Here is a 23859-nt window from a genome sequence, read left to right as displayed (position 1 = left end):
GGTTATAATTCGGATATTGTCTTGTGTCAGACTGTCTTAACTTTCCGTTTTGTCATAGCGTTTGTATAAATTTTGTCCAGTTTGTTTTAGGATTTTATTCCGGTTTGTTTTGTTTGTTTTGTTATTCAAACCATTTCACCGGCAGTCTAATGCAAAATCCGGTCTTTTATTATTTCCAGTCATCTTGTTGTTTAGTCCTTTTGTCATTTTGTTCAGCGCCGATTCTAGCGACATGACATGCGCACACAGTTTGGGCCTAATCTTAAAAGTTAATCATAAAACCCCGAAAATAAGGACGGTTTGAGAATATTCGGAGCTCGAGTCATGTGGAGCTAGGGCAAGTTAAACACAAAAAAAAACCGTTAAAAGCAAGATTCGCCAAATTGGCATGAGGGTCGTTCATGATAATGAGAGTGTCGTCCAACAGTGCTTTAGAAATGACAAATGAAAAAGCAAGTGTTTAACATAATTGTCAAGTCCAGCACCATCGGAAGAGACTATAAATCTATGTTCAATTGTGTTGTTTGCACTTGGCATGTTTTGAAGACTGGAATGACGAAGGCATTTTATTCTGCTACCTAAACACTTTATCCTTTGTTACCCCTTTTGAGCCTTATTTATTTTCTTTCATACCCCTCGTTCGGAATCAACGAAAAAAAAAAACAACAAAACGAAAAAAAGAGAAAGAAAAAAGAAAAGAAAAGAAAAGAAAAATGATAACAAAAAAAACAAAACAAAGAAATTGGGAACTACGTTTGACCTGATTCCTCAAAGAGGATACGTAGGCGCTTCACGGCTCAGTCATAGTTTTGAAAAATGAAAAAAAAATCATCAATTAAAATATCCCCAAGCAAAGAACTGGGGCAAAGGTTGCATTTGTTGTAAATAAATCTAGTTCCGAAGGTTGTAATTAATAACCCAAAATCGATGCATTTTTGAGCCTTTAATACCCTTTATTTCTAGCCCTATCCAAAACCCACATTACGGTCCAAAGAAAGACCTTATGATCAGTCTTCAAAAGATGCCAGGTCAGACAAATGAGATTCTTACCGGCGAACATAATATTTTGTTCCCCAGCAGAAAGGACTCTAAACTCCAGCAGAGAGAGTCATACCGGCAACACTCCGAATCCCCAGCTGGAAAGTGATATAAATGAGAGAGAGTCTTGTCGGTGAAAATCTTCACGGACACCATAAGTCGATGAAAGCTGAGAGAAAACCAAAATGAGATAGACTTGATAGTGAAAACCTTCGGGCACTACAAGTCGAATAAGATTGAGAACCAGATGGAGAATTGTCAATTGAAGGTCTTGAAAGATGATTGACGGCGGAGGATAGGCCACATATGCATGTCATGACCATTAGAGTCGGTATTTGCGTTTGATAGGTTTTTTTATTTATAGTTTCTTTTGTTAAAGAGTCATCTTTTTCCTTTGTCTTTTTATTCTGTTCCCTTTTATCTTTTTCCTTTCATAGAAAAATTCCCCAATAGAGTCCGTTTGGTCAGAACAAGTGTGAATTGACTTCAAAATATGCCATCAGCTTTCCAATTATGCAAGATGAGATCTGACTAGTACATCCAAGTGGTATAGTCAGCAAGGAACAAGCGCGAGGTCAGTTTCAAAAAAATAAAATATCCCCAGCAAAAGGGAATTGACAAAAGGATTGACGAGTGTCAAGAGGGATATCCTTGCCAAAACCAAAGGTTATAAACCTCAAGGCCAAGGCACGAGGACAATCAAGGAGAGCAATGAACATGATTTGGGGAAATTCATACGAGACTAAAAGGTCGGGGAAATGCCAGCTTCTGAACTATGCCACAAGAGAAGAGGGATATCCCCAGCAGAAAGGGATTATCCCCAGCAAATAATATCATCCCCAACAAGTTGTTGAACGCAGAGCAAGGAAGGAAAAAGGGAAAAGCCATCCCAGTAGGAGTATCACGACCAACCACTATGTTTTAAACTAACAAATTTTGTTTGATTTGAAACAGGTAAAGGAAATGACATTGATGACAGAAATGCATGCCACAAGGGATATTATCAAACTGGGGCAGAAAATTTTCCTTCAATTTAGAAAATTTTCTGGAAGTCAGGTACCCATTCGGGGAAGAATAAAGATAACGTCAGTCTCAAGGGAAGTGGTCTTAGAACCAGTGTTGCCCCCAACATAATAAGTTTCAATGGAGGAAGTTGTTCCCCAGCAAAGGGATGAAACTTGAGCTCAGAAAAAGCAAGAGGCCAACATCATTCCCAACAGCCTTCCGAAGAGTGAAGCACTAGTTCTGAAGGAATCAGAATCCCCCAGCAGTGTTATCCTCGACAGCGTTATCCCCAGCTGATAACATTTTACCCCCCAACAGGTAAGTAAATAATTCCCCAACAGTGTTATCCCCAGCAGTTTCGAGGAGTCCAACACAAGTTTGGTGAAAATCGGTATCCTCAGCGGTTCCTTTCGGGGAAAGGCAAAACGAGTCTCAAGGGAGTTAATCTTCGAAGGAAGAAGCTATGCATAAAACAAAAAAAAAGAATAAAAAAGAATAAAAAAAAAAGAGAAAAAAAAAAGGAAGCAGTTTGCAGAGGAATGAAACATCCTACTTAAAAGGAAGTAATTTTGGAAGGAGTAAGATAACATATTTACTCAGCAGATTTATCCTCAACAGTGTTATCCCCAGCGGATCATCGAGATGTAGAAGCATCCTCGACAGAGTTTCAGACAACCCAGAGTGAGTAAGGAAAAAAAGGGGGAAAAGTCATCCCCATCAAAATAATCCCCAGCAGTTTCGAGGGAAGACAACACATGTAAGTAAATAATTCAGGAAGAAGGAAATGGTTCACGCATATGAGACACACTTCCTAAGTGAAGATTTCATTAATAGGAGATGCACTTCCTAGTTTGAAATCATTAAAGTCTTACCCATAGGAAACGCACCTCCTAAGTTTGTTTTTACCCATAGGAGAGGCATTCCCTCCTAGGTTTAGTTTTACCCATAGAAGAGGCATTTCCTCCTAAGTTTAGTTTCACCCATAGGAGATGCATTTCCTCCTAAGTCTGTTTTTACCTATAGGAGACGCATTTCCTCCTAAGTTGTAGTTTAAATAGGCGCCCACCTGTAATAATGATAGGAATATTTTCAGTCTTAGTTTAAATAGGCGCCCACCTGTAATAATGAGAGGAATATTTTCAGTCTTAGTTTAAATAGGCGCCCACCTGTAATAATGAGAGGAATATTTTCAGTCTTAGTTTAAATAGGCACCCACCTGTAATAATGAGAGGAATATTTTTCAGTCTTAGTTTAAATAGGCGCCCACCTGTAATAATGAGAGGAATATTTTCAGTCTTAGTTTAAATATGCGCCCACCTGTAATAATGAGAGGAATAATTTTCATGTCTTAGTTTAAATAGGCGCCCACCTGTAATAGTTAGAGGAATATTTTTCAGTCTTAGTTTAAATAGGCGCCCACCTGTAATAATGAGAGGAATATTTTCAGTCTTAGTTTAAATAGGCGCCCACATGTAATAATGAGAGGAATAATTTTCATGTTTTAGTTTAAATAGGCGCCCACCTGTAATAATGAGAGGATTAATTTTCATGTCTTAGTTTAAATAGGCGCCCACCTGTAATAATGAGAGGAATAATTTTCATGTCTTAGTTTAAATAGGCGCCCACCTGTAATAATGAGAGGAATAATTTTCATGTCTTATCTTAAATAGGCAATATTTTCAGTCTTAGTTTAAATAGGCGCCCACCTGTAATAATGAGAGGAATATTTTCAGTCTTAGTTTAAATAGGCGCCCACCTGTAATAATGAGAGGAATATTTTCAGTCTTAGCTTAAATAGGCGCCCACCTGTAATAATGAGAGGAATAATTTTCATGTCTTAGTTTAAATAGGCGCCCACCTGTAATAATGAGAGGAATAATTTTCATGTCTTAGTTTAAATAGGCTCCCACCTGTAATAATGAGAGGAATAATTTTCATGTCTTAGTTTAAATAGGCATCCACCTGTAATAATGAGAGGAATATTTTCAGTCTTAGTTTAAATAGGCGCCCACCTTTAATAATGAGAGGAATAATTTTCATGTCTTAGTTTAAATAGGCGCCCACCTGTAATAATGAGAGGAATATTTTTCAGTCTTAGTTTAAATAGGCGCCCACCTGTAATAATGAGAGGAATATTTTCAGTCTTAGTTTAAATAGGCGCCCACCTATAATAATGAGAGGAATAATTTTCATGTCTTAGTTTAAATAGGCGCTCACCTGTAATAATGAGAGGAATAATTTTCATGTCTTAGTTTAAATAGGCGCCCACCTGTAATAATGAGATGAATAATTTTCATAGGCGCCCACCTGTAATAATGAGAGGAATATTTTCAGTCTTAGTTTAAATAGGCACCTACCTGTAATAATGAGAGGAATATTTTCAAGTCTTAGTTTAAATAGGCGCCCACCTGTAATAATGAGAGGAATATTTTCAGTCTTAGCTTAAATAGGCGCCCACCTGTAATAATGAGAGGAATAATTTTCATGTCTTAGTTTAAATAGGAGTCCACCAGTAATAATGAGAGGAATAATTTTCATGTCTTAGTTTAAATAGGCGCCCACCTGTAATAATGAGAGGAATAATTTTCATGTCTTAGTTTAAATAGGCACCCATCTGTAATAATGAGAGGAATATTTTCAGTCTTAGTTTAAATAGGGGCCCACCTGTAATAATGAGAGGAATAATTTTCATGTCTTAGTTTAAATAGGCGCCCACCTGTAATAATGAGAGGAATATTTTCAGTCTTAGTTTAAATAGGCGCCCACCTGTAATAATGAGAGGAATATTTTCAGTCTTTGTTTAAATAGGCGCCCACATGTAATAATGAGAGGAATATTTTCAGTCTTAGTTTAAATAGGCGTCCACCTACATAATGAGAGGAATACATTTCAGTCTTTAAATTTCATGTCAGGCGCCCACCTACATAACGAGAGGAATACATTTCAGTCTTTAAATTTCATGTCAGGCGCCCACCTACATAACGAGAGGAATACTTTTCAGTCTTTACATTTCATGTCAGGCGCCCACCTACATAACGAGAGGAATACATTTCAGTCTTTACATTTCATGTCAGGCGCCCACCTACATAACGAGAGGAATACTTTTCAGTCTTTAAATTTCATGTCAGGCGCCCACCTACATAACGAGAGGAATACATTTCAGTCTTTAAATTTCATGTCAGGCGCCCACCTGTATAACAAGAGGAATACTTTTTAGTCTTATACTGCAGATTTTTTAATCAGTAACCCCACAGGAAGGTAGAAGGTATACTTTTCAGTCTTTACATTTCATGTCAGGCGCCCACCTACATAACGAGAGGAATACTTTTCAGTCTTTACATTTCATGTCAGACGCCCACCTACATAACGAGAGGAATACATTTCAGTCTTTACATTGCATGTTTCAGGCGCCCACCTGTATAACAAGAGGAATACTTTTTAGTCTTATACTGCAGATTTTGAAATCAGTAACCCCATCGGAAGGTAGAAGGTTACAACAGGAATCCCCAGCAGGAAACAATAAAAATCCCCAGCACCGGGAAGCAAAAGGTTGCAACGAGAGGTCCCAGCACAAATTCAGGCGCATGAGTCAAAAGGAAGAAAAGACGCGTCTTGAAAGAAGCGACTTGTGAACATTAAATCATTCCCACCATAACAAATCTGATGAAGAGAGCCGTACCCCCCAGAGGAACCGCCGAAAAGCTTAATGAAGAAAGCCATGTCCCCAGCGGACCAAGCAAAATGATGAAAACTGGTATTCAGAAAAGCAAAGGGCCAGTATCATTCCCAGATTCACGGAAGAAAAGCACCGAAGGAAACACAAGCCGACAAGAAAGCAAGGCAACAAGAACAAATTTCAGTCTAGCCTAGCTTCTGTTTTTCTTTTAAGCACGCTGTAATAAGGAGATCGGTAAGCAATGATAACAACATGCAACAGCAGTAACATTGCAGTCCCACGGTAGTCCCAGCTACCAAAACTTCCCGAACTACATTAACCTGATTCCCCTTTAGCCAGAGATATGTAGGAAACCTTTGAAGCAAAGGTTCGGTTAAATCTTTTTCAAAAAAAAAAATGCTTCACACGGAGTACTCGGATGGGCAAAAATCGCTCGCTTTATCTTTCCGCGAAAACCCTTCGTGTCTTCGGGCAAAGAGGGGCAGCTGTAAGCACGTGATTTTTACCCTATATGAGAATTACTCCCAAAAAATTCAAAATAAAATGATTTTCCTTGGTGTGCAATTTTGTGAGATTTTGTGATATTTTTTGATAATTATTTGTATTTGTCTGTGCTTGTTTATTTGTTAAATTAATAAAAAATACAAAAATATGTCACATTTTGCATGTAGGATTTAATTCCACAATTGTTAGTAATTAAATTTGTTTTACAAAAATTAAAAATTACAAAAATAGGCATCTTTTGCATTTTTAGCATTTAATGTCCAAATGAATAATTTTATGCTTAATTATTACTTAATTGTGCGTTAATTGTTATTGGGAGTTAATTTGCATTTCTTATAACTTAATTTAGTTCTTAATAATAATTTAAGTATTTTTAGAATTTAGTTTTAGAAAAATAAAAGAAGAAAAGAGAACAAAAATACAAAGAAAAATCGGATTGGGCCACTTCTTCAATTTCAAACCACAGGCCCAAATAATTGCCCAACCTTCCCCATGACCCGATCCACTTCAAACCGGATCGACTCGGTCCGCCCCATTAACCCAAATACCCAACACCCTTCTTCATTTTTTTTCAAAACACAAAACAAAAACAAAAAAAAAGAACACAAAAACCCTAAAAACTAAAAAACATCCGCCCCCTTCCCTTTCCTTCTTCTTCTCCAAACCTTCCAAACACCAACGTTCATGGCTGCCCTCCGCGTCTTCTTCGTCACCCTCCACCTCTAAGTGACCCCTCCAATCGCCGGAAAACCAGCCTCCTCCTCACGTCCGCCATTGATGAGCAACCATCGTTGCTGCGTCAACCCCCACCGCTGCGTTCGTCGGCCATGGCTAGTGCTTCCAGCGCTGCCATTGCTGCGTCTTCGTCGAGCTCCAACTGAACGTAGCTGCTTCATCTACGTTTGCTGATGTTCAAGCCGCGCTGCTGCTGCCGCGCTGCTGCTTCACTTCATCTTCTTCGAGCTTGAGCTCACCATGGCCAAGTTGTTTCGTAGCTGCTTCTTCTGCTTTCAGCTTCAAGCAAACCAGACGCACCCCCCAGCTGCTTCTGTTTCATCACCACTGCTTCGGCATCAATTTCTTAAATTTGTGTTCGTCGTCATTTGTTCGAGCTTTGGTCGAGGCTCGTCAAAATATCCGTACATATTTCGTTTCGATCCGGTTAGTAGATTTTGAGTTTTATGTTTGTCCGTATTTCGTTCTGATATTTCTCGAATCTAAAATCGGTAGATATTTGATTTTTTGTTTTGTTCATGTTCATGTGTTTTGTTGAATTAATTTTCAGATTTCAAATGGAAATTTAATTAGTTGTTTTTCATGTTTATTTCATGTTTATTTTATTGTTTAGGTAAAAATTTGTTAGTTTAATGTTTGTTAGATTCAAATTGAAATTTAATTGATTATCTCTTCAATTTGTTTCATGTTGTTATATTTTCCAGAAAATTATTAATGTTGTTTGAGTCATTTAATCCGTCATGTTTATTGTTTAAAAATAGATTTAGTTCATGTTCATCTTTGTTTGAAGTTCATTTTTAATCCGGTAATTTAATGTGAATTTGTTTTTGATTTGTTGATTTAGTTTGAATCATGTATTTTGTTGTTTGTATTGTTGTATCCTTGCTCATCCATTGATGGTCTAAATTAACCAGGATTGGTTCCCAATATGGTTAATTCATTCCATTAATTTTGAGTTGTGTTGTTCATCATGTTCATGTGATTTGTTATTGAAGATTGTTGAGAAATTGGTCATCTTGGCTATATTTTGGTTAAGTTATGATTAATTGATTGTTTAGAGCTGATGGGGGTAGTTTGGTAAATTGCAGTACGTTCAGGGGTGAAATGGTAATTGCAATAAGGTCGGAGGGGTAGTTTGGTAATTGAACATTATTTTAATTCTTTATGTTAAGCATGAGGGACAAAATATAATGGGATGGTTTTGATATAATTATTTAACATAATGGGGGACAAATCATAATGTAGTGGAGGGGAATATTGTATTTGTTTATGTTAGGCATGAGGGACAAATTGTAATGGGTTGGGTTTGTTGCATTTATTTAATGTAGGCATGGGGGACAAAGTTTAAAATAAAGAAAACATTAATTAGTGGGGACAAAGCATGCCATTGGGGGAATATTTGGGGTTGGGAATTCAAGACAAGAGTCTTGCTATAAATAAGAGTCATTCTTGACATAGAAGGGGACGAGAAGATCATTATTAGGAGGATTATTTTCTAGAGAGATTATTGACAGACTTTTACACTCGAGAGAGAGTTTTTGAGGGTAAAAGAGAAAGACAATTTGAATTTTCACTTGAACAATTCCGTTTGCTTTTCTGCGAGTGTTATTCAAAAATCAGAAACTACTGCATCTTGTATCTTTTCTCTCTTCTGCTTTGACTGCGATTGTACTTTGGCATTGCTGATTTTTCAATCCGTTGCTGGGTTATTCTATTGGTTGTTACTGGTTTGCGGTGTTGCTGAACCTGCTGTTGCTGTGTTATTACTGCTGCTGACTTCTCCTTCTTTTGTTCTTGTACTGCTATTTCCAGGTACACATTTGTACACTCTCGGCTTGAAGCGAAATGAAATATTAATCAGGCTTTGTTCCTGTTGAATTCCTCCTGTTTAGACTTGTGTTTGAATATAATTTTCCTTTCTTTGTTTAAAGATGTAGTTGAATGATTAATGAGTAATGAGGTTGCATATGTATAATTTCTTCATCTAATAATGTTAGTTTAAATTAATCGAAGAATAGTTAATCTGTTTTGATATTATTGTGTATCTATCTCATGTTCTAGTATTAGTAAATGGTAGAATATTGAATAAAAGCAATCTTTCTTGGTACAAACTCGATTGCAATTTTCCATTTGCATTAGCCGTAAACTAATAACTAATAAGTTACGTCTTTTTTTAGCATGTAATTAATTGAGGGATTTTCTTTTATTTTAGAGACGAACCTAATAGAAAAATGTAGTCACTATAGGTTCATCCTTTTAAATAAAAACGAGCCGAGCCTCGCCAAATAAAACGTATAGATTGCGGGGCCCTCACGAAACGTATGGTTTAATTAGAATTCGGAAGGACCGTTTAGTGAATTTCACGGCCTTCCCAAAATAATAACGCGATAGTCTCTTTAGGCGCGTGTTTAATAGTTTACTTTCTTAAGCTTGGGTGTGCATTTCATGCGACCCAAATCCAAATCCCAAAACATCAAATAAAATGTGTTCCGGATTGTGGGTGCATTTCATGTGACGCAATCCAAAGACATGTTTTAAGCGATGTTCACATTCTTTTAAAAATAATAATAATAAAGTGGTAAAAAGTTAAAATTGGCACACCGGTTCGTAATTGTATAAAAATTAGATAAATAAGCCGAATATGACAGTTGAGCGACCGTGCTAGAACCACGGAACTCGGGAATGCCTAATATGGAGACTATAATAACTCGGGAATTCTCTTAACAGAATTCCTTATCCGGATTTCTGGTACGCAGACTATAATATGGAGTCATTCTTTTCCTCGATTCGGGATTAAAATTGGTGACTTGGGACACCCTAAATCTCCCAAGTGGCGACTCTGAAATAAATAAACCAATCTCGTTTCGATTGTCCTTTAATTAGAAAAAACTCCTTGTACCCTCGCGGGGGCGCAAAAAGGAGGTGTGACAAAATCACTGAAAAATAATCACTAGCGGACTCCACCACCTAGTTCTCCACTCACCGGATTCCTTTGCAAAACCCATGACCACAATGGACTGATGAACACGAAAATTACTTGCCCATAGCTTCTTAATATCTTTAAAAACTTTAACTCCATTAACAGATCTGTTTATTTAGCTTCCCTAAAAGAAAATTCTTTTCCTTTTTATACTATTAATTTCGTTGCTAACTACCCACAAGGGGTAGAGGGGTGGGGTTGGGGTTGGGGATGTGGGGGGTGTGGGGCTTACGATAGGAAAGAGGGGGAGAAGAAGATGGGGAGAAACGTGGGGAAATAAGGCCGAAGGGTTAGGAAACGGGTAGAGATACTTGGGTTGGGAAATTAATTTACTCCTTTTCTTTTTATGGTAATTCTTTATTATTTTAATATTTTTAAATCAAAATAAATGTATCCACTCTCCTTTTCAGAGTGCGTAACCATTCATTTTTCTGACTCAGCAAAAGTCAGCAAAATGAATGACATATAAGCTCAGTCAACGGTCGATGTTAAGTCAGGTGTTTAGATGAAACTTCATTGAATATAGGGACCGAGATGACAAAGTAGCACAAGTATACGTGTCATTTAGGCTATTCTACCTTTTATATAAGGACGTAAGAAATATCTTGCATTTATACTACTGTCGACTTTCCTGAAATTGAAAAGCCATTGGAACTTAAGGCAATCAACGTTCTAATCTTGTAGAACATTGCGTTGTATTCTACTGTTACATGTAAGCAGTACCTAATTTTTAGTTGCGCCATAAAATCGGTTTGTCTCACCATAATAACTGATAATGTGTTCCTTTTGTTTTTCATTTCTCATTAAGTTTGCATTATCTTCTTTGAGTATAATTTCCACGTAAACGAAACTAAACTTTAACACAGTGTAACTCGACTCTTGTTCACATCTTTTTTGGTTTATTTTTCCACCAATAAGTAGCTAAAAGTCCACTAAAATAGTATTGAAAAAATAGAACAACAAACATTATCAGGAATACAGATCAAAGAGAAGAAATATGAAGTATACCAAAGTAACACCTCAGTAAATAAACTCCATGAGAGACTGTAAATCTGAAAGCTTACAAATCTATGATTATGACAATTCGAATCAGTGAAATTCCACTACAAGGAAGAGCTCTAATCAAAACCATTTGGAGATCAACCAGCTGAACCTCGTTCACCAATAAATGTTCCACAATCTCTAGCGTCAGAAATTATTTTCTATATCAGCAAATTGGGTCAACCCACCACGCGATATTGTTAGCAAACTGGTTAATACTCTCTTCCCTTAAACGGCATTTCCTGTCATGTATGAATAAAGCAACAGTCAGTTTGAGCCACTGTCCGTTGGTTTTCTTACTCACTAGAGGGGGGGGGGGAGTTAAGGTTCCACTAGTTTGTTATATGACCTACTGAGACTTAATACAGAGAGAGATTATGCATGACAGGATGAATAAACATTGAGATTTGGCTCTCGCTAGAAACAAGAGAGATTTCTCATAGAATTAGAAAACTCATCTCTCAAGTACTAGATCTAATTATGCACAAAAGGAGTTATTTGGCCAAATATAAGATCAAGCACATTAATCAGAAATGAAGTGTGATTGATGTAGGAAGCAGCCAACAGACCGGAGCACAGCTTTGGGCTGTCATGTAAAATAATCATTATTTTGGTGTTACCGGACAATTATTGGTCTTTATCCAGAAAGCTTTCCCCACAACTTGAACTTTTATCAATGCTGAACTATGATAATGGGAAGAATAGCAAAACTGGAAAAGATCAACAAAGATAAATGTAAAATGTCAAAAATAATTCTTACAGGGGGGTAATTCGGCATATAGACAACTTGCCGAGGGTGACCAATCATCATCTGCTGTCCATATTGCATCAAAAAGATTAGAATGTTGACACATTCTCAAACGCACTTCAAATATAATGGCAGAAGAATCAGTAAGCATATAGGATAATAACCCAAAAACTAACGAACCTGCGGTCCATTTGGATGAAAATACGGTTGTGGTACAGGAGTCGCCTGAGGATTAAATATAACAGGCTGATGTGCAGAAAATGATGCACCAACCTGCCACGCATACATGATTAACAAACTTTCAGTAATGCATTAAAATGTGGAAAGGGGAAAACAAGTAATAACATATCTTTAGTTGAAACACCAAAAAGGATGGGGAAAATATTTCACAAAAACGTGACAGCAGTTTCAAAAGATTAGTGAACTTCACCGGCTATCTTCTAACAATATGAAATAGTAGAGCAGTTGCAAGCAATTTCAGCTTCTTAAAATTACTCCATAAGTTGTAGTTCAAAGAGGAGCATAAGAACATGAAGATTAAACTTATATAGCATTGCATCTCTTATTGCCACAGGAACATTAGGAGTACTTTGGAGGAAAATGGAAAAGAATAAAGTAACGACACACACAGAACAAGTTCCCTGCTTATTTATTTCTTTAAACTATAGGCAGATCATAAGGCAAACCGAGCTTAACGGTAATACCAGAAGATAGAGGATGACACAAAGTCAAAAGCATGAATATTCTCGAAGAACACACAGCACTAGTTATAACCGACAAGAGAAGCACAATATTTTACCAGAATTGACTACAAGAGCAAATGGAGTTCCAGTTACACCGTAAAGATGAGAACAAAGGGTAAACAATCACAGAAGTGTTATTTTACGAATGACAAAGAATCCTTAATTTACTCCACTCATGTAAATGACCATTCTTAGGAAAACTCACAAGCAGATATTACATAATAGGTTACTAGACCAAATATATAATATTTCCACCAGCATAAGCCAAATAACCGAGTCAAATTAGCGCTGATGAACACTACATAAGTACATATCTAGACATAACATGGTAATACGGACTCTACAGAGTCGACCATGCTTTAACTTCCAAAGACATACCAGATAAGATTCATACAAAAAAATTGTGTCTCAAAAAATTTAGCATTATATTAACATTTGACGGTAAACAATACAAGCATCACTTACCCCAATGCCAACAGGCATGCCATGCATGTGCGGGACAGTAGTCACACCAGCTGGATAGTAGAAGGAATTATCAGACACAGGCGAAGCAGGTCGCAAAGGTGATTGAGATGGGGTGAAACTCTTTGCATTAGGATTTAGTTTAAATTCCTGACAAAATATACAACAGAAGCAGAATAGATAAACATGTAGATGTTTAGCCAAAGGAAGGGACAAAAACTAAACAACATAACTCCAATTGAACTATGGAAATTTTGTTGTCATTTTGTTGAACAAAGAAATATTAAGAAAAAGTCCTTACCTTAGCATGTGGATTCAATGTGGATTTTTCTGACGAAAATGAATTTATAGAAGAGGTTCGTGATAATCCATTGTCAGCTGATGTTGAGGCAACACCTGTTCCATCAGAAGCGGATAGAGCAGAACTACTAGGTCGCACACGAGAATTAGCAGATTGTGCAGTCCCCTGAATCTTGGAAGACACCACACCCTCCAATTTCTCTCTAGAAGAACTTGTGATCTTATCCTGGTGCTCTGGATGGACACACGATGCGGAGATGTCTGAAGACAATCTACCCCTATCAGAGGTATCCATCTTTATTCTTGAAGAAAACTTTGAATCTGCACGAGTTTAACCTAACATCAACAAGAAGGGAAGTTGGGAAACAGACATTTTGACAGAGCTGAATTTGCACTATCAAAGGCACAAGTGTGTCACAGACCAGCAGACAGAAATTACCAACATGAAGTAACTGTTCTTGCACAAGCATGAGAGAGCTTGTTCCTCAGTCACAAATTCAATCTCAATTTTCAAAACTAGAGAGTTGGAGGCAAAATGTAATCGACCTAAAATTTTACCATAAACAGGGATCTCTGAGAGACCCTATATCATTTGATTGCACGAACACCAATATATGTGAATGTTACCAAAATTAAACCTAGATTGTATCTTCGGGCGTGCTTTGATGCTAAATTAGCATTTCATCTACGTGGAAGATCAGATCTGTGAAAAGGCTACCTAGAACCGTGCTTCATAGCATAGGCAGCTATTTTGTTCTAAGTGAAGCATCAAGGCACATCCTCAACAGTCTTAGGGCAGATACAGTTCGTTCTTCAAGATAACAACTATTATCCTACTAAGTTTTAAGAACATAAATTACAAGAGACTGGAGAGATAAATTAGCAAGCTACAATGAAGCATGTGTTACTCAAAACAAAATAACAAAAAGCTAATTCGGTGTTACCACTTTAACATTATCCAGTAAAAAGCACATTAATAGGATAACCTAATTATTCTTGGTCAACTGCATAGAGAGAGCAATAGATCAAGTTCGATGAAGCAATTTAACCATCAGCACACAAAAGGTCAAAACTTGAAATTAACAAACTAGATAAATTGTAGATAGTAAATCAAAAATATGGAAGTCCATAACAATGCTACTTTATCCCCCCCCCCCCCCCCCACACACACAAAAAAAAAAAAAAAACAAGAAAGATTTTGTAGTCATACAGTAACATCCACCTATATATAGTGTAGATTTTGCATTAGGGGCTTGAAACTTAATGAGCCATTGACAGCCAGAATTTATCAGGTGGATCCAAAAGCTTACAGTTTTACAAGAGCAAGGTATGCAATATGCATCATGTTTTACTGGTATTTCACCACTTCTATAGAATTCCAAACGCACAAATAACCTGTTTCCTTGCACAAGTTACCATTTCAAGAAAGTTCAATTATTAAAGATCTCTGTTCTTTCTTTTAACAGGTCAAAATTTCTCTGTTCTTTGGGTACAACTGGTTACTCTCTTTTACACCTAAAAGTACCTTTAACATCTTAAGGTATGTATCATGATTAGAGGTAACTTCACTACTTCTGTTGCAAAACTTGCATTTTAATTGCAGAAGATAACCTCCATTTTTCCCTTAATAAAAAAGCCTCCATTTTCACTTTGCCACAGATTACCATTTTGAGAAAGCTTTATCGTAAAATTTTCTAATCCATTTCTTTTAAAAGCTAAAAGTTCTGGTTCCTTCATTTGCAATTACGTAGCTGCTTGCAATTTACGCCTGAGTATACTTTAGCATCTTGGAAAACCATATGTTAATATCTAAAAAGTTATTGGAGGTCACTTGACGAGGAACTAATTGTGCCGTCACCTGTTGACACATCAATATTTTTAGAAATTCTAGTATGAGGGAGTTAAAGAGGCCATTGGAGTATTCAATCCAGCCCTGAATTAGAAGTACACAAAGATGAATTTACACATCCAGATGCAAAAGAAAATAACATCTTTATAACCCCCTCCCCCCCCCCCCCAAAAAAAAAAGTTATTCCTAATATTTTTTGCTCTCTATAGTACTGATGATAATGCAAATAATACATGAAACAAGGCAAAAGCCCCACATATTACAGAGATAAATTAGCCAAAATAAATGAAAAATGCAAATATTGTTGGAGAAGATTCCACTATTCAATGTAAGGGAGATAATTAAAAAATTCCATTCACATGAGTTGGCATGAAAAATGATACTACTCCAGCAGCAGAAGACATGCTCACCTTCCGGTAATGACGTTTGAGCTTCTTCAGCTATCTGCATGAAACAACGAACACCAACCATAAGAAAAAAATTCCAAGCGAAAGAAGACAAACATTAATAAGTAAAATGAAAGCAATAAGCATTATGCAAGTCAGAGATTAGCTAACCATTTGATTTCTTCTATTCTCATTATTGCAATTTGCCCCAGCATGCTCACTATACAGACCTTTGAGTCCCCTAAAAAGATAATTTCAGTTAGAGAGATGATAAATGAGATCTTTAACAAGGCTATTTATCAATTAAAACAATAGCATTCATGATACCAGAATATAGACTTCCCAGCCTAAGGAGATAAAAAGAATCACCATGGCAGAAAGGAATGATTAATAGCAAACCTGTTTAAGATAGAGGCACCTTTAGGAACAATTTCAGCCGGTGACTGTTTAGCATGATCATCATAACAAGTCTGATAGAGATCCCTGCTGGTACTTAACTGGGAAGATTGCACTTCATCCTTCAGACAAGAAAGGCACAGAAATACTAGAAGACGTCATATAATTAGACTTATGTCAAACTGTAATCAAGTACATAGAAGCTAAGGTATTATTTATACGCTCTTAAACCACATAACTCACTCTGAAAGTGCTTGGTCGAATACATGGACAATCTCATATTCGCCAAAACTAGTAGACTTTAACTAGCCAATGAATATTTTCTAACTAGCTTGAGATATTTGACTAGCATGAGTATGACGATACACTTCTTTTGTCATCCATATCCTAAGTGCCTTGGATTTCGTAATAAGAAATTACAAGTTACACGAACAGAACCCAAAATACACCCATAGAAGGAAAAAAGCCCCAGTACCACATATGAACAATTTTCCCATAGAATAATGAATGTATTTGAACAAACTTATACCATGGAGGAAGGTCCTGATGACACTTGTGCACCATCACTAATTTTCCTGCTGCTCTTGTCAGTAGATAACTTGCCCATAGTACTAGATACACCTTGAAATGTTTCGTCATTACGTGAATCCAATAATATGTCCTCACAGTCGTCATAACCGCTATCATCAATCTCTCTAACAACTGCTGAAAACCTGGTTTCCTCATCAACTTCTAGGTTCCCATGAAGTTGAATCCCTCTCTCCTACGAAGAGGAAATTCCAAAAAATGCAACTCAATTAGAATGGAAGAAGCAGGGAAAGATCTCTAAGAAACCAAGGGTTCCAAATAAACAATTATCCCACCTCTGCTAGATGAAGATCACGTGTATCCTCACCCTCAATTTCTCTAGCTATTCTTAGAGCTTCTTTTTCCAACTCACTCATCAGAGGACCTTTCTCAAGCTTTTGTCGTATAAAGTTCCTCATTAAATGTGCTTTTTACTCCAAACAGTGTTTCATTGGCTTCAAATTGATCCCAGCCCCTAACAAACACACACATTGTAAATGTGTAAGAGTTGAAGCAACTACAAAATCATCGGAAGATGGCTTGTCCAGACATGCAAATTTTACAATTAGATAATAACATTGGACAAAGAGAGTCTAATAGACCATGTGTTACTAATAAATTGGAGACAGAATAATCAAGCAGACCATTTTATGCATGCATCTTTCATCATATAGAGCACAAAGGGGCACTCTGGTAATGTAATTGAGTGAAATTTATTTTATATCGTACGAGAAAGGGGCACTCCTCCTGAATTAACATGCAATAATCTGCTACAACAAGTACGCAAGATCTTTACACCAGGGAAAGACATCTTTTTAATCCTTTTGGCGATTACTAATTACCCACACAAGGGCAGCACGGTGCACAAAGCATCCCGCATACACGCAGGGTCCGAGGAAGGGCCGCATAGGAGGGATATAAAACAAAAAAAAAAGCTACAGGAGGGATTAACCCTTTCCACCAAGAAATACTCTGCTCCAAAGACAGTTGAAGACTTGAAGTGACTTGAAATATGATTCAGAAATAAAATAACAATTAAACCATAAGAACTTTTCCAGTGCTAACATCTGGCGCAGTCCAACTCAATGTCTTACTTCAGCATAATTGAATTCATATTTACTTAGCTTTAGAGAAAAAGGGATGTCTATAAGGAAGAATTGCACAAACAACACTTCGACGACAAAGGAGGAGTATGTTCTGGATAGGAAAATGACATAGAGCCAGATAGAAAGAGAAGCACTGAGACAAATGATGTAGGAAGTATGCATGAGGGACGGGACCAAGAAAATACAATGACGCCCCAATCCCACAAATGGAATAGTTGGCATATGAATTCTCACTATCCATTTGCTCTATTTAGACCCATTTCATTCGAACATTCAAAAATTTGGGGTTCTCTATGCTAGAATTTGTAGTTCCTAAGAACATGCATATCTAAGTGGACTAAATCACTAAAAAGACTCTTAAAAGCACTGGACCTAATGTAAGCATAACACCAAGACCAAGCCTTAATCCTGCTAGCGTGTGTCACCTATACGGATCTTTCCGTTCCATTCTGTCCAATTTTCGACTAAATCTGCATGGATACCAGAGATTGTAGGCCTATATGAATATGATGCTCAAGAACAACCAACATAACCATCCCACTAGAAGTATGCAGAGAGTTCTTTTCTTTTAACCACACTAATAATCAGTTTCCACAAGAGCATAGGATAATTCTATAAGAAGTTGATAATACATGCTCAATTTTTTGCTATTAATTTCATCATAGCTCATAAGTCGCAGGTTAACTACTTTGAGACACTATCAAATTAACTATTGTATAGAGAACTACAAATAGCTAATAAATCCACGAACAATCAAAGGAAATGATGTGAGCTAACAACCTATTCCAATGGCCATCAAATATATTTTCTAGTTCAGGACATTCAGGAGCATCATCATCAGGTACCCAGCGTTCCAACTGCCGCTCTACCTCATTATGCTGAGATTGTGAAATGCATGAATCTGTCAAAAGTTCCTGCTGCTTTTCCAGCATGAATTCTGTTCTGAAGCCATCTAAAGTTACAGGCACACCCTACTCCAAAGCAATAGAGCATCATCAGTATAATTAAATCTACTTTACCAGTTTAAAAAGAGATGATAGAAAGTGACAACAATATGAGTCAAGAAATTCAATTAGAAATGATATATACAGGTCTTTCATGAAAAGACCATCACTATCATATACTGTGGCCTGATTTGTTTGGTTGATTATTTAAAGATATGTTTTTGTTGACGGTGCATAAAGTAATTGCCATAAAGAATTATAGTAGTTGCACACAAACCTTTGCTATAACTTGCACAAACTCTTTACCCGGGATTATTAAAGTCTTTGATGGAGGCTTGCTAAAAGTTTCAGAAGTATTTTTCATTCCCTCTGTACTATCTTTTATCAAGTGGGCCATTTTCAGAATAATACCTGTGCCAGGCGAAGGTAAAAAAGCTGATGTTTAATATAAAATAGTTAAAAATATGTCAAACAATGTTGAGTCTTTAATTGATACCCCAAAAAAGATACTGCAGTCTAATTTAATTTTTCTAATTCTAACATACCAGAATCTTTTTCAGTGTTTGCTGCATGAAGTATCCCTGAAAACACAGATCCGTCCAGCACTTGTACTTCCACTTGATGTCCAACAAGACAAGAAGTTAAATAAACTAGTCGATCACGTGACGGGCTTTGATATGCTCCCCCTTTACCTGGAACACTTGGAGTTAGACCTAGGGAAGAAATCATGGATAATTCTAAGTCAGCGGTTCTCACCTACACCAGCAAATTGAAGGTAAGTAGCTTTTCCAGATTGAACTTTACTCTCCAACCTAGTACCCACTTCTTTTTCAACTTTACGACGGCCATATCCATTGGCATAAGGCCTTGGCTGCACAGGCTGCTGCATCGTCCTCAAAAATGTGTTTATAGGCGAGATGCAGTTCAGCTTGGGTTCAGTATGTACACTGCAGAAGACAACACTCCTATAAACAAATAACCCTTACTGCAAAGATGGAAATGTAAAAGACGCATCTTTTTTTGTAATCTTAGCAAAGTACATAACTGCACAGTACACACCAAGGCGACAATCAAGACCTGAATCTTCCAGTAGCTGTTACCAACAAACCAGAAACAAGAAGTATAGAATGCGAAAATATTGCATCTTTTGAACAATAGCTAGGCATAAATGCACTTTGTTGAACTGAGATTAACAAGATTCAAAGTAAAATAGAAGGCAATGTCCTCTGCAATGCAAGGTGAGAATTACATGTTAATAGATGCAGACCCTTAATTTCTCTTACGACTAATAGAGAGTTTTTGAAATGAATTCATATAACATCACAGATGGAGATCTTCAACCAGCCTAACATATACTGCTTAGAGAGATAACTAATAGTATCGGAATTAAATGTTAAGGAGATATGTAATATTTACGATAAGACAAAACCTCAACGAAAAATGACCACTATGCATTGTTAGAAATGGATAGCAAAGTATAGGTTAATCTTGCTGGATTCTACACATAATGTTATTCGGAGTACTTAAACCACATTGTATAGGTTCATCACAAGATGTATTGGATGAGAACCAAAGTAAAGCCAATGTTCTAATCACTTCCAAAAATACTTGGCATTTCTATAACCTAGATTTGGGTGTTGCTTCATTTTGATTCCAAACAATGACCAAAACTTTTTACATCTTGAAGTAGTCACATCCAATTGAGACATAGAAGTGAGCAAAGAAACATCCTAAACATACATACACACAGAGACCATATGAATGGCAAGGAATTAACTGTTCAATACTAACTAGCACAATTTTGACCTACTAATAGAAATCACCCAAAGCATCCTTATGATACTGACAGAAGTATATTATCCTAAAGAAACACCAACAGGATTATCCTTTTCCTTGTTTTACGCGATCAAGATTACAATTACCAATTACAGCAGAAGTTGCATATGTCAAAAAATATGATCCAGGGGCTAAGTAACTAACTACGAAAACCCCACTAACACAAGTAGATTGCAGAAAAACTGTAGATTCATAGATGAAAAGAAACACAATAGTTATCCCTCCGCCCCCCACTTTAAGTATTTATTTCCAAAGAAAAGGAGAGCTCTTGTACAAGAAATGTACTGGAAGAGAAAGCTTTAAACAAGAAGATGGTTTTCCACAAATTACATCTAATATGCAATTTGTACTCCAAAATACACAAGAAATAAAAGGTCCAACGAATCTGGAAAAGGACTATTATGTCCCTGTAATAGCTCTGAGAGTTAATGTAAGTGCATCAAGGGGTAACTTATTTGGCAGAGTTCGACTTGTGACAGTCAAACCTTTTTATTTCATCACTATCTTTCCATATTTGACAAAAATGCTTACAATATAATCATCACCTTCATAATAATTTTTACTGTAATTTTCCATTATTCAAGTTTCAACCGACAGTAAATTAAATTCAACATTTGATTGGCTTGACCTGAAAGCCAAATTATGTCACATAAAATAGCACAAAAGAAGTGTTAGTTCCGGACTGTAATGGTGTAACCCCCCCCCCCCCCTTCTTTTTTAAATGGTGGTGTCCGGCTTAGATTGATATTTCCACAAATGCCTGCTATCTCCCACCAGCACAAACACAGGGTAACTCTACCACCCAAGACTTAGCCAGATGGGAAGAAATCACCCTCTCCAATGTTTTCATCTCATTGACCATTGGGTACCCTTGGGTGCAGAAGCAAACCCAGCCTCACTTCTGATGCTTAAGATAGACCAAATTGCTAGAATAAAATAAATATACACACACGTCTATGTATGTATGTATAAGTAGCTTTAGAATAACAGGATTGGTAAATATTTGGGTGCATCTTTCTAACTTGATATATCAAGATTTAGATAATTCATATTCAAGGATGGGTGGCAAGGCTAAGGCTTTGTGTACTTCAATTATCATAAATAGAATATATTATCAGTTTGGATTCTCAAAGCGCCAGGAAAGGTGTGTGTTTTTGTATAGTTGGCGGCTAGAGGAATGATTTTGACTACCAAAAACTCAAAGAAGAGGGGGATCTCCTGTGTTAGGAGATTCTGAGATGGTCTGGTTAGTATGGACCATGTCGGTCAGCTTTAAGGTGGATAGTGTGGATAGAGAGAAATAGGAGATCTTTTAAAGGAATTGAGCATGATTTTGAACATTTGAAGAATAGTCGTTTATCATTAATATCTTTTTAGTGCACCGGTGATGTTCCTATATGTATTGAAGGATGAGTGTCTTATGTAGAGAACCATTTATTTTTATAGGTTCTCCATCTTTTGTATATTTCTTGTGTACGGGAGTTTTCCCCAGTATTAATAGAATTACTCCTTACTTGATCAAAAGAAAAAAAGGAATAAAATATCAATCTTTGCTTGACACTAAGCTAAAATGACTTATATTTTCCATCTTTAAAAAAATGACTTGTATGTTCCAAAGGGATTCAAATTAACAAGGAAATAAATGTTCAACTCACTAAAACCGTAGCAGATTGTTCTAAGAAATTTGTGAAAAACATCACCTCTATCATCTATATACTTTCTTTTCGAAACAGTACTTTATTAGCATTTCTATACTTGATTTAAAGGAGGGAATGACCTTAAGCTCAAGGTCAGAGTGCTTTCTTCCTATAATTAAGTAGGGGTTTCATTGATAAGCTCAAGATCATTAGATCAGAGACTTGGTGAAGAACAATTATGAACCTAACTAAAACCTCAATTGCTCTTAAGCTTTTAAATGATGAGCTTTTCCAGTCAAATATTGAACTAATAGAAGGTTATAACGTGTAGAAAGGAACAATGATGAACGTGCAATACGGATGGGAACATAGAACACTTCCCGGAAAAGGGAAGCAACAACTTGCCAAAGAATCTATTTTCTATTCAGTGAAAACTTGAGCTAAGTCTTCTATCCAACCTGCATTCAGTATCTTTTAGCTCTTTATTTCTTTCTTTCTTTCTTTTTCTGTGGTATACATAATCATACCAAGTGATAACTGGAGTCTACAGGCTCACAATTGCTAGTTAACATACAACAACAATAAGAGCTAAATTGGCAAAGAATAAACAGCATAATCCATAAAAAAGTTTCTCTACAACGATCCAAAATCACCTACTCGATTGACAATAATAGCTTTTGTAGCTACTTTACAAAATCTTAAGTAATCAATAGAAATCCCAACTTTAAAGGGATTTTAAAATAAAAAATTGTTTTCAGAGCTTAATTCAAAACCCTAGACCCATTTTCTTGTGCGATCCAAACTAGGTGATCCGTCAATACAGATGTAGACAAGTAAGACGAGACTTACAAAGAGAGACGGGGAAAGAGAGAATGTAGCGATCGTAGCGAAGAGAATTGAATTTGACCAGAAACGACACCGTTTTATGTCAACGGAATTGGAAAGGGTGAAGAAGTCACAGCGCGTCTACCGCCACCGAGAAAACTGAAATTGCCCGAATTGCAAAAATGGGTTCTTTCTCTTACATTACACGGAGTCCATTATGATGCCCTCCCTATAAAGATCTTGTCTGTATTTTACTAATTTACAATTTACAATTTACAATTTACAATGTATTAATAAAATACAATAAAGATTGACTGACAGGACTAATATCAACATAAAATTTACTATTGTTAATACATTATTTGGATTCTATTTTTATGTTGTGCAACAATATTTGTATGAGCAATATAAGCATTAGTAATAAGTAAACTATAATAACTTTTCTAATAAAGATTTTACTAAAAACGATAATATAAGTGTAACAATATTCCTTTTTATTTTATTTTATTTTATTATAAGTATAAGCTAGACAGTGTAATGAAACTTTTACATTAATCATTAAAGTTTAATTTGTTATAGAAGGTTATTTAATTTATTTTTTAGATTACTAATTCACTTATTATGTTTAGCTAGTTACTTCTAATTATTTTTTAAATGGCATGATATATTAAAAACGAAAAAGGGACAAATATATCCTTATACTATAAAAAAGATTTAAATATAGCTTTCGTTATACTTTGGGTCCAAATATAGGCCTACCGTAATAGTATTAGTTCAAATATACCCCTATTCCGTTAAATTTGTTAAAGTGGACATTCAATCCTACGTGGTACTGATATTTGATAAGGTGGATGTCATGAGACATGTCAACTCAGCTCCCCTAATCCATTAAATGGTGGGAAAAAAATAGAAGGGAGGGATAAAATGAGTTAGGGGCATTAAGGTGGTATTCCCGGTGACATTCACCTCATCAAATGTCAGTGTCACGTAGGATTGGATGTCCATCTTGGACAAACCTAACGGAAGAAGGGTATATTTGAACCAATAGTATTACGGCAGGGATATATTTGGACCCAAAATA

General features: G+C 36.4%; 1 pseudogene; it reads right to left on the bottom strand.

Moving 5' to 3' along the window:
• Positions 1–10856: 10856 nt before the first annotated feature.
• LOC107811063 (polyadenylate-binding protein-interacting protein 3-like) lies at positions 10857–22985 on the bottom strand (annotated as a pseudogene).
• Positions 22986–23859: the final 874 nt, after the last annotated feature.

This window comes from Nicotiana tabacum, chromosome 8 (assembly GCF_000715075.1).
Source record: "Nicotiana tabacum cultivar K326 chromosome 8, ASM71507v2, whole genome shotgun sequence".
Taxonomy (NCBI): Eukaryota; Viridiplantae; Streptophyta; class Magnoliopsida; order Solanales; family Solanaceae; genus Nicotiana; species Nicotiana tabacum.
Note: the sequence above shows the minus strand (reverse complement) of the source record. Positions and strands in the feature narration are given on the sequence as shown.